The sequence below is a fragment of the Typopeltis vanoorti genome, chromosome 6 (genome assembly GCF_054136105.1).
Source record: "Typopeltis vanoorti isolate ZY-2024b chromosome 6, IOZ_Tvanoo_1.0, whole genome shotgun sequence".
NCBI lineage: Eukaryota > Metazoa > Arthropoda > Arachnida > Uropygi > Thelyphonidae > Typopeltis > Typopeltis vanoorti.
Window position 1 is genome coordinate 90369491 of NC_143554.1, and position 12988 is coordinate 90382478.

The window sequence follows — 12988 nt, forward strand, 5'->3', positions numbered from 1 at the left end:
CTGCACTTGTGGTATGATACTATCACTTCCTCACAAAGTGCACAATGGAAAAAGATCAAGTCCTATAATGTGAGACCATTATTATTAAGTCCAATGTCCTTATCCCATACAACGCCTCCACTACCCATTATGTCAAGTATTTATTCCTAAACAACTACCAGGGGCTCATTTTCCTTATTCATACATAATAAGTAGAGTGATTGACACATCAGACATGAGAAGTAAGCGAGCAAAAGAGTTGGTAGTTGTAACAGGTACAAATGACTTATTGCGAACTAAAAACATGTCAAATTGGATATCAGGAGATTGCTAGCTGGATAAAAGAGAATAGAGTGATACGAAAGGTAGTAAGCATGTTGCCTAGGTATGACAGTGGTGAGATGAGGCAGAGAGCAAGGATTATGAATGATATGTTAGCGGAAATGTTTGAGGAGAAAGGAGCGCAGTTTGCTAATGTGTGGAATGAGTTTGAAAGATGAAGTGAACTGTATAAGAGCAATGGACTGCATCTGAGTGGTTTGGTGTGAGTTGCTTAGAGAGACTGCTGCTGGAAGGTAGAGAAGTGAGTGCAGAGAATGAATCTGATCAAGTGGGAAGAGCAGGAGAGAAAGACAGGAGAGATTGAAGATGTGGTTATGAATGAAGAAGTGAGTGGCATGAGTAGAGAATGAGAGAACAGGTGTGCAAGATAGACAGGGAAACAGGGAGGCTCAGGGTGGACAGGAGAACACAGCGTGAGAAAGGTGGATGCTCCAAGAGAATATGAATGCATATGTAGACAGGAAGTGAAGTGGATGACCTGAGATCAAGAGAAAACAGCTGAAGAGGGTTCTAAGATAAATAAGGAGAAAGGGAAATGGCTCGAGTTGAGCATGGAGAAATCACATCGAATGGGTGGTATCAGTGGAACTAACTATAGATCCAGTAATAAGCTGCTGTGTTTGTATATAAATGCCAGAAGTGTAAGAAACAAGGCAAATGAAATGGTTGCAATAATTGAGTCTGTTTACACAAAAATTGTTGAAATAAGTGAGACATGGTTGGATGAGGACAACATCTTGACAGGAATAGAGATGGAAGGGTATGATGTGTTTTGCGAGGATAGAAAAGGTAAAAAGGGGGGGGGGGAGTGCTATTGATGATAGAGAAGGAGTTATGTCCATACAAAATAGGAATGTAAGAGAGAAATAGTGCAAGTGGTTTTGAGGCAATATGGTGTGAGATAGAGGTTAATAGAATGAAATACTTGGTTGGTTGTTGTTATAGACCTGGTAATGAGGATGATAGCGACTATGAAATGTATAATCAAATTAGCCAAGCAAATAAGAAAAGGGTGATCATTATGGGTAATTTTAATTATGGCAGTAGAGACTGAGATTGAGGGTCTTGGATTTGATCATCTCATCAGAGGATGTAATTATATGTCAAATCACCCTCCAGTTGGTGAGAGTGACCATGAAGTGATTACCTGAGTGATTAAGTGGTTACCAGCAGTGTGAGGACTTCTGTGAGAAAAGGGTATATGTAAAACTACAAGGCTGGTGATTATGAAGAGCTCAGACGACAACTTGCAGATGTAGCATGGAATGAGGAGTTAGCGAGAAAATAGATCATCGAAGTTTGGGAGATATTCAAAAACTATCTAGTAGAAGCAATGTTTAAATGTATTCCATGGATCAGAAGGTTAAACAAGGTAGGTGTGAAATGGATAAATGAAGACATTAAGCATGCAATACAGAGAAAAAGGGCATCATGGAGGCAGCATAATAGAAGTGGTATTAACTAATTCTATGAGATTACAAAGACCAGGCAAGACGGGTGACTTGGTTGGTAAGGGTAGCAAAAGTGGGGTATGAGTGCAGTTAGCTAATGAAGCCAAAAAGAATCCTAAGGAGTTCTTTCGATATGTAGCCAACAAAAAAAAAAGAATGATTATGGAAGGATGATATTGATTGGAAAAAATGGTATAAGGACAACTGCTGCGAAGATATAGTGGAGATACTTAATGAGTAGTTCATAAAGGTTTTTCATTCTTGTGAATGTAACTTCATGGAGAGATTGAGTTGATAATGGGTGGGGGGGGCCGACTGAATGTAAGTGAGCAAGAGGGGTATGGGGTGAGCAAACTTGATGCTGTGTCCCACAGCATCAAATGCTGTGGAACTTGATAATATATCGCCATGCGTTCTGAAGGAATGTGACAGGGAGTTGACATGTGCCTTGACATATTTTTTTAATATGAATTTTCCACTCCTTTGAGTTCCAAAGGAGGGGAAGGAAGGCAGGATTGTGCCGCTTCATAAGGGAGGTGATAGAACTTGACAGAACTCAAGCATCAAATTCTAGGCCTATCTCTGTGTCAGGTGTTGTGGTTAAGTTGTTGGAGAAGCGGGTGAGAACTACATTTCAGAATTGGGTTGATAACAATGGTATTATCTTTGATGGACGGCATGGATTTGCTAAAGGAAGATCATGTTTTAGTAATCTACTTACTTATTACAATAAGGTGACGGCTTCCTTGGACAGAGGAGAGGGATACACAGCAGTATGCTTACTTTTCGCAAGGGCTTTTGATAGATTACCACATGATAAGTTGATAGTCAAACTAGAGTGGATAGGATCGGATCAGAGACTGGCTATCTGATAGGTATCAGCAAGTTGTGTATGGGGGAACGATATCCCAGAAGAGGAAAGTCACTATTAATGTACCTCAGGAGTCTGCTTTAGGGCCCTTACTGTTTGACTTTTATGTTAATGATACTGGCAAAGATTTGGATGGAGATATTCTGATGTTTGCAGATGATGCAAAGTAGGGACGAACTATGAAGAGTAGAGATGTTGTGGCCTTACAAGAAGACTCAAATGAATTGAGTGAATGGGCACGGGAATGGAAATGCAAGTTCAATGTTGCAAAATGTAAGGTTTTAAAATTTGGGAAACAAAGATGGGGTGTAGAATTTATGCTTGGTGGGGATATATTGTCGGAGGTGGAGGAAATAAGAGATCTTGGAGTGATAGTGGATAAGGATCTGAAATTTAGGGGGACACATTGTCAAAATTGTGAAGACAACACAAAGACTTCTGGGAATGATGAGGAGGACACTGACTTATAGAAGTAGGGAGATTCTTGTTCCATTGTATAAGGCTTTGATTAGGCCACACATGGACTACTGTGCACAGATTAGGTTTTCAAAAGGACGAAGAGATGTTGGAAAGGATCCAAAGGTGACTGACTAAGGTAGTTTCTGACCTCTGAAATTTGAATATGAGGAAAGGTTGAGAAGATGCAATTTACAGTCTGGTGGATTGGAGGAAGAGGGGAGATATGAGAGAGACCTACAAGTTAGTAAGGGGGTTGTTATAGGATCAATGTTGGAGAGATTTTACAGCAAACAGTGGGAGATCAGGGGAGAACCAGAGGTCATCTATGGAAACTATATAAGGAAGGGAGCGAGAAGCAGGTTTTTTGCATGCAGAGTTGTGAATGATTGAAACGACTTGCCTGAGAGTGTGGTATCTTCAGAGAATTTGAGTGTGTTTAAGGCATGGTATGATGAGCTGTGTGTATGACAAAAAGACTTTGACTCCATGGGGTCCTGTGTAATAATAATAATAATAAGTCCAATCAATGCTTTTGTAGTTACTTCTGTTCGTCTGTTTATATCTTTTGTAATTTCACCATTATGCTCAATTACTCCTCCAAGGTATGTGAAGTTTTCTAGATTCTTACTATCAATTTCAATTTTCAGATTGGCGTTTCTTTTTCCTATTAGCATAATTTTTGTTTTGTCTATATTTAGGTTTAATCCAAATTTCATACATTCTTCATTTATTTTATCAGAAATTCATTGTAGATCTTCTTCCATGCTTGCAAGTAATGCAATCTCGTCTGCAAATTTTAAGTTTGTTATATTTTTCCCATATATTTTGATTCTGAAGTCTTTTTTCTTTAAGGCCTTACTGGTTGCTTCTTCCAGTGTAAGATTGAACAGGTCTGGTGACAGATTGCATTCCTGTCTTACTCCATTCTCTGTGTGTAACCAGTTGGTTAAGGTGTCCTCCACCTGTACTGCACTTTCAGATTTCTTATATAAATTCTTTATTATTCTTATAGTTTTGTTGGGAATTCCAAATTCTTTCCTAGTTTCCCATAGTTCTCTTCTATGGATTCAATGAAATGCCTGACGAAAGTCTATGAAATTTATATAGCAACTTTGGTTGTATTCTAGAGTCTTCTCTATTAGCTGTCTTAAGGTGAATAATTAATCAATTGTGCTTTATCCTGGTCTGAAACCTGCTTGTTGTTCTCCTAATGCTAGTTCCAAATATGGTTTAATTTGTTTTTGGAGTACTTTTGTAAAAACCTTACTTGGAATACTGAGGAAGCTAATACCTCTGTAATTATTGCATTCTGTTTTATCTCCTTTTTTTTGTATATAGGGGTAATAACTGATTTGGTCCAATCTGAAGTATAGCTTCATTTTTTCTATAGTCTATAAGTTAGCATAAGAAATATGCTGAGAATATTAGTTCAGCTAAAACATGTAAAAATGATAATGATATAAATGTTAATGGACACGATTATGAATTTGGTGAAGAGGTGTTGACGGGCATGCTTAGGGTTCGGACTTTTTTGTATGTGTAGGAAAAAAGAGAAAGTTGCCCAGCTAAGCCAAGCAGATATATATGAAAAAGCAAGGAAGTAACTTATGTCTATACACAAATTATTATTATTAATAGGTGACACCTCCAAGGAGTCCAAGGACTCACTGCAGGAGGGCACTGAACTCTACTCCACAACATACATCTCATCATCTCTCCTACTACTTAATTCTCCAACAATACACAACACCACTACTATCATCAATGCTATCATTTATGCCAGGAGCATCAGGAACAAAAGGGGAGTGAGTTTTTTGGTGAATACATTGTGGCTTAAGACTGTTCATATTAGTGAAACGTAGCTCTCAGTCAGATGTATTAACTGGAATTGAGTGTAAAGGGTTGAGTATTTTCAGGAAGGACAGAGGAGAGGTAGGTACTACTAGTAATTATATCAGATGATATGAGTCCAGTTAGAGTAGAAACTAATGAAAACATAACAGCAATAATTTCCCATGTAGCAAATGACTGAGGCTATCTAGTGTGAAGCGAGGGCTGATAGAATGAAATATATGATTGGATGTTGCTACAGACCTGTCAATTCAGTTGCTGGGGATGAAGAATGCATTGCCAAATTACCCTGATGGGTAATAAAATTTCAATTCTATTTCATTAATTAGGTAGCAGAGAAAACTCGTGATAAGAACGAATAAGAATTTACTGAGTTGTTGCAAGAAAATTTTCTTAAGCAGCAAGTGAAAGACCCACTCAAGCACAGATGCCTTTAATTTGATCATAGTGTCATAAGGGATTTCAGTTAAGTGAGCGACTGTTTTGCCACCAGCTGTGACACTAATCATGCCATACTGACCTGGGAAGTAGCTAAGTAGTATATGTGGATGTTCCAATTAGACAGTAACATGCAAAACTACAAAGCTGGAAGTATGACAAAATCAGGAGAATACAGTGTTTGGCCCCATGGTATTAGTTACTGAATGGGAACAATATCAGCAGTGCACGGGAAACTTTGAAAAGTTGCTTAAATAATGCAGTAACTCAATGTGCATATAGAGTTTGAAGAACAAATAGGATGGGAGTGAAATATTCAACCTTATTAAGCATGCAATCCATAAGAAGAGAATGATATGGAAGGAATATCATAGATTAAAAATGAGAGGAGTTATGAAATATGTAAAACACGTTAGAAAAGTTACGAGTACTGTACAAAAAGTTAAGTTGGAGCATGCAAAGAAATTAGCTGTGCAGGCTAAAGATAAACTAGCTAGGCTATTGACATATTTGTATAATATGAATCTCAGCTCAGGAAAGAACCCACAAGAATGTAAAGAATGAATAATGATCCCATTGCACAAGGGTGGTGGTGGTGCAAAGACTGATGCGTCAAAATTATATTCTTATTATTGAGGACACTTGTCCCTTTTGGATGTGCATATGGGAAGGATGCATGCATGATTTGCATCATCAGAACAGCCTCTATATACAAATAACCTCTATGAAGATGCTTGACACTTACACTTTATTTGCTTACACTTGGATAAGATATAAGCAAATAAACAAGAATATAATGTCTTGTCATGTTATTTTGTAACCAAGTGAAAAAATTTCTATAACTGATGTGGCTAACTATCAACCTATCCATATTACTAGAGTGGTTGAGAAGATTTCAGAGAAGTTGGTAAGGACTCCCACACAGAAATGGGTTGATAGACAAGCTATATTTTCAAGAAACAGTATGGGTTTACTTCAGGGAGGTCATGTCTAAGCAATTTGCTTTTATTTTGTGATAATGCTATGGCCGAGTTGGATAAATGGACTCGATACACTATGACACTGTTGGACTTTACTGAGGCATTTGACAGGATTACCACATGAAAAGTTGCATAAACTGGAGAATATGGGATTTTGAACATGAGCTATTATTATGGATAAGTGGGTGGCTGACAGAGAGGTATTAGAAAGTGGGGTGTGTGGAGTGAATCTGCCAGATTTAAGGTGATCGGTAGTGTGCCTCAGGGATGAGTCCTTGAACCACTGTAGTTCAATCTATATATTAATGACTTCTTAGTATCAGGAAGAGGAGATATTCAGTTGTTTGCCAATAATACAAAGATAGACAATGCAATTAGGGATGCTATGATATACAGCACTTACAAAATGATCTGAATAGGCTGAAAATGTAGTCAAATGAATGGCTAGCAATCCAATGCCGTTAAGTGGAAAGTCATGTGATTTGGTATGATGACATATCAAACAAATATTATATTAGTGGAATTATGCTTGGAGAAACTGATGAGGCCAGGGATCTTGAAGTGATAGTGCATAGGAATTTGAAGTTCAAAGGTCACACAGCAAAATTTGCAAATACAACTCAGAGGATAATAATTGCAATGCTGAAATGAACACTGATATACAAGCCTGTGAAAAAGGAGGCTTATAAAGGTGATATTAAGATTATAGAACGTAGATTACAAGGATAGATTGAAAGTATGTGGACTGCAGACACTGATACACATGAGAAAGAGTAGCGATATAGGTCTATAAACTTTTGAAGCAGCATTATAGAATATCAGTTGATAAAATTTTTCATTATATGGAAGGTGAGGAGAGAGGGGGGGGGGAATGAGTTTAAAAAAGACATCATGTGGATGATATATGACCTCCATTGATAAGTCCTTGATCATGAAGGTCTTTCATGATAATAACAAAATCTATTCGACTTTGAAATAATGTTGGATTCAACATCTACTTAATTTGAATAATTTTGTATCGCCGAAGTGAAGCCTTTTGGCTCTCTTTTTTCAGTAATTCTTGGTGCCTTTTGTGATGTGCCACCTTTTTGGCAACTTGTATGGTAAAGTATAAGTTCTGCATCACTTCAACTGGAGTATTTACATCTGGATCTGGCTCCCACTGACGAGACCTCAACAAAGGTCGAAACGGGTCTGGGTAGTGACACCCCCATAATGTATAACGTCATACATGTCCACTAGGAGATGTGTTTTACATTATGGGAAATACTAAGGATTGATCAGAGCTTACTCCACCCTTACTTCAAGTTGCCCCTATCATGAAAGGTTTGCTTATGCTTGGATCCATCGAAACTTTTATAGTTTCTATATTCGGCATGAAACTCTTGTAGTTTCTCTATTCGCCTTTGAAATAATGTTGGATTCAATATCCACTTAATCTAAATAATAAAACTTTTGCCAACTATGAAGTAGAACAAGTGAATGGAGTGGCTACACAATGTACAAAAGCTATGATAACCAAATGCTGAATTCCACACATGAAAAATTATTGTTTTAGTACTAGCAACCTTTAGGTTTATGATTCTTCATGTGTGGAATTCAGCAATGGTGCTAATACTACTATATGGTGAACCCCAGCATAATATATGTATGTACATGTGAGGGATAAAGGTAGTGAACATTTCAGGTACTCCGCCTAGATTCAACAAAAATTGTTATGGGAAAGCAATTATAGTTTCTCCACTAGGATGCTTGCATATATATATACTACCATATGTGGCATGCGACTTTAAAGGCTCTTTAACTGATTTAAAGATCTAAAGAGTCCAGACCTCTTTACATGATTACCATTTATTTTGAGGAATAATAGTTGTGAGTATTCCAAGAACATGTTATTAACTGTAAGATGTTTGAAGACTGATGGATGAAGTCACAACAGATCCTTTATTTTTTACATTCCACCCAAAGAGGTGATATGATAAAGATGTTTAAATTAGTGAAGGGATTTTATCGGATTAATGCAGAAGAGATTATAAAAAGGGTAGGTGAAAAGTGAAGATCAAGAGGCCATCCCTAGAAGTTGTGCAAGGGTGTGAAGAGTATATTTATTATTATTTTTTTTTACATGGACATACAAGACAATCAAAACACATTATCAGAATATATCATGAATACATGGGGGTGTTAAAGGCTTTAAGGTGCAAAATAATAAATATGTTGCTAGTTGAGTGAACACCCCATGATGAGTCTGCTGACTCCATGGTGTGATAATGATAATTCTAGAGAGAATATACTATGATTTATAAGATTAATATTATTCCTAATGAGACCTTCAAAGAGTAAATAGACACACTGCGATTTTGAAATAAGCGATAATGTTTTAGATATGATACTGAAAGTCATCGATCAAACTGGTATTCAAGTAGTATGGAAGTCATTCTTGCCTGCTGAATGAGAACTTAAAGTGGAAAAACATTACTCTATGTTGTTATTACTGTTCATAATTTTGGCAATTAATGCTTTCAGTTCTAATGTTGAATAAAGGAACCAAATTAAATTATCTCCTTATGCAGCATATATCAAGATATCTAGTTATTCAGATTCAAGCATTCACTGTTTTCAAATGAGGCTGTAGTCAATTTACGAGGCAGAGACAACGAACATAAGCCAAGATAATCAAGAGATTCATGTGAATCACAGATCCCAGATTGTCTACAATTCATATAACAGACATTATGATATCTCCCATATGTTTGTTTTTCTAACATAGATGAAGATGATGTAGTGCAGAAAGTGGATTATGGAATTTTTGATGTAGTGTATATGGTTGATCATGTGGTGATGTATTATATAGAGCAACCTCCCGAGATTTGTCCTCTGACTCCATGTATGTGCTATGAAATCATGATTGTGTCCTGTGTAAACAGACTGTAGATGCCATAATAACAGATAATACCCCAGCTACTGAAGGGATAATTTTCATGTCATGTCCAAAATGCTTAAACAATACACCTATATGCAGCAGAAATAAATCCTATATGTGCAATGTGATAGATATCTCTTGCAACTGCAGTTAAGTAATATAAGATAAATATTACATTACATGAGATCAGGTCAAGTTCAGTAATGGAGAGCCAGAAAATCTATGCTTTAGATTCCTTTCCTTCATTTTTACTGAAATGAAATAAATGTATGCTTTAGATTACTATTATTACTCAAAAGATACTCAAAGAGTAAAGAGAGCATAGTGATTTTGAAATAATAATGTGTTTTAGATAATGTGATATTGTAACTGGAGGTGATCATCATGGGTGTTCGGATCTGAAACGGCACTCGAACATAAAAAGTCCACTTGTAAAAATCTTTACCATTACTGTATCATATAATACACCTTATATCGAGCAAAAATATAAATATTATTTTAAAAAGTATGGACGAAATTAATCTCTTAAGCTATTATTACGCGATGAGAATAAAAATAAAGGTGCACTCTTTTTTCAAACCAGCCTTCGGCAAACTAGAAAAAAAAGTATTGTATTTTCACATGTAAAGAAAATATTTTAGTACCTGCCTTTGTACGGAATGAATTATTCCTTTGCTCCATTTTGAGTTGGTGATTTTAAACCTTTAAAAGTTACACAGAATACTTGAAACTTCTCTCTAGTGTGGAATTCACTATCTAATATGACCTACTTAAAAATGCGACAGTTTCTATGTTGAACTATTCAATGCTATTTCACACATGCTTATTTATTTCGTAGAAAAACCGTGAAACAAATCACGCAGAATTACTTTCTAAAAAATATTAAATTCATCTCACAAGTCTGTCAATAGTATTTTCATGCTTCTGAGTGGTTTAAAAACAGGAAGTCTTCGAAAAACATCTTATCCTTAGTCCACATTACCAAGCCTTTAAAAACCTTTCGTGGGCAGAAGTACTATAAAAGATTGTAACATAACTTATATATAAACCATGTTTCCGACATATATAAAATCATTTTTTCCCTTTTGTCAGTACAGAAATATACTAACTTTGGAAATGATTGTTTATTTAAATATCCTTTCGAAATAATTATCTCGAGTTGTGTATGCAAAACCATTGAAATATCTCAAATACCAATTCCGCTCAGGCCCTAAAACACTAAGAATGACATTACCTAATCATATATACTGCTATTACTTCGGATGTGTATAATAAATAGTACCCGTTTTTAGTTTCTCAGTTACCTTTATGCAAAACATCTCTTTTGCATAAATGTGAAGCGCTGTTTCAAATGTAATTTGAAACAGCGTTTCAAATTACAGACCTGTTTGCATTTCTGGAGGGGGTTGTAAAGTTTTGAAGAGATTGTTTAAGAATAACAATCTCTCCAAAACCTAGCATCGGAAGAATTCATAGGCTTTAACGAAAGCAGTATTGGATGGTTAGTGGAATAGTGACTATGATGACAGGTTGAGAGAATGTAATTCCCGGAGTTTGATAAATACGAGAAGGAGGGGGGGGGGGATATGATCGAGACATTTAAATCATTAAGAGAAGCTTACCAGATAGATTATTATTATTATTATTATTACTTAACACCTCCAGGGAGTCCAAAAGGCTCATCGAGGGAGGGCACCTACTCTACAACTCTCCATCTCAACTACCTTCATCATCACAACTGCCTTCGCCGGTCTGGTTGGCCGAGTGGTTGGTTGTGATTCTCTGTGAAAATACTGGTGGTGGTTGGCGTTGGTGTAGATGATGAACGTAGTTGTAGTTGGTGGAGACGGAGAGTTGTGGAGTAGGTGTCCTCCGTCGATGAGTCTTTGGACTCCCTGGAGGTGCTGTGTAATAATAATAATCATCTACCACCACTAGTGTTTTCACAGACAATAACAAACATCCATTCCCACGGCGGGATTCGAACCCGCATCCTTTTGGCTGGAGAGCGGATACGATAACCACTCGGCCAATCAGGCTGGCAATATTTTACTTTAGATACCCAAAATATTTTCAAAAGGTTGAAGGAAAGAATGGGATAGGGATGAGAGGTACTTCTTGGACGTTGCATACAAGTGTGATGCCAAAGAGAGTGAGGCATGATATTTTTCATGAAGAGTGGTTGGTCAGTGGAATGCTTTGCTGAATGAGGTGGTGAGTGCACAAACATTGAATTAGTTCTCTTTAGATTGCATCTTACTATTGTCTTCTTGAAGAGTCTTGATGCCAGAAGGTGATTGTAGTAGTAATAGGAAACAGCTGAAGGGCACTATAATATTGTCGGATTTTACAAAGGTATGTGACAGAATACCGCACAATAATCTGTTTAATTATGTTATAGCAAATGAGGATAAACATAATGTAGATAACAGGATGGCTGAAAGAGTGAATAAGGAAAAGGTAAGTGACCAGTGTTATGCACTAGAGATCTTTCCTTGGTCTACTTCTGTTTAATTTGCAAAAATGATGCCTTAGCTAATTTTTTTAAACACATAGGTAGTGAACCCTAAATGATAGTGAGCCCAAACTCTGAATGAATCAGGACTTTTCAGAGAAAAGAGAGTGAGTACAGCACCAAACTGCATGATGCTGACCCTGAAAACTTGTATTATTGTCTGATAATACTTTTACAGTCAATTTTTTGAGATGCGGAATTTTTGAGATGCATCACACGATGAGTCTTTTGATTCCACCATGGAGTCAAAAGACGTCCCATCAAAGAGTCTTTGATGGGACCTCTCTCATACAGGTCATTACACCGTGACTTAAATGCATTCACTGCTCTGAACTCACTACATTTTCTGGCAATGTATTCCAATCACTTACTACTCTCAACATACACCCACCCACCCACCCACCCACCCACCCACACACACACACACACACACACACACACACACACACACACACACACACACACACACACACACACACACACACACACACACACACACACACACACACACACACACACACACACGCGCGCGCGCGCGCGAAAAAGAAAACAAAGCATATTTCTCACTCCATTGCTCACACTTTACTCATATAGCGTCCACATATGGCCTCTTGATCTCCCCTCTGTCTTCATTGATTCTATGAAAAGTGTCACCCACATTAATCCCTTGCCAACTTGTATGTCATTACCATGTCCTCTCTTCTTCGATCCACTAAACCATACACTTTGCATTCGCTGAAGCTGTCTTTATACTCATCATTCCAGAAAAGAGAAACTATCCTTGTCAATCGTTTCTGAACTCTATCCAATATCTCTCCATACTTTTGAAAACCAGGTGACCAGATCTGTGCACAGTAATCCATATGGGCGATCAAAGCTTTATACAATGGAATCATAAGTCTTTACTACTACAACTACTACTATTACATGTCAGTGTCCTCTGTATCATCGCCATAATCTGCTGCACTGAGCACACAGTTTAGTATAATGTCCCAGAATTTCAGCTCCCTATCGAACATCATCACCAGATCCCTTGTTTCCCTCAAGATGTTCCCCAAACCTATACTCTGAATACCATCTTTTCTTCCTAAATTTTAAAACCTTAAAATGCACTACATTGAAGTGATATTCTACTCATTTGCCCATTCTCTCAGTCTATTCAAGCCTTCTCGCAAGACC

At 37.2% G+C, this 12988-nt stretch overlaps 1 protein-coding gene across 2 annotated transcripts in view; it reads right to left on the minus strand.

Moving 5' to 3' along the window:
* LOC150105696 (uncharacterized) overlaps positions 1-10265 on the minus strand; it is a 30496-nt gene extending 20231 nt beyond the window's left edge. The window contains exon 1 of one of the 2 annotated variants that reach the window (XM_090395018.1): positions 9943-10265. The gene's annotated coding sequence lies outside the window, so the exon portion shown is untranslated. Of the gene's footprint in view, positions 1-9938 lie in introns of both variants that reach the window. The other variant, XM_090395017.1, reaches the window with a different exon arrangement.
* Positions 10266-12988: the final 2723 nt, after the last annotated feature.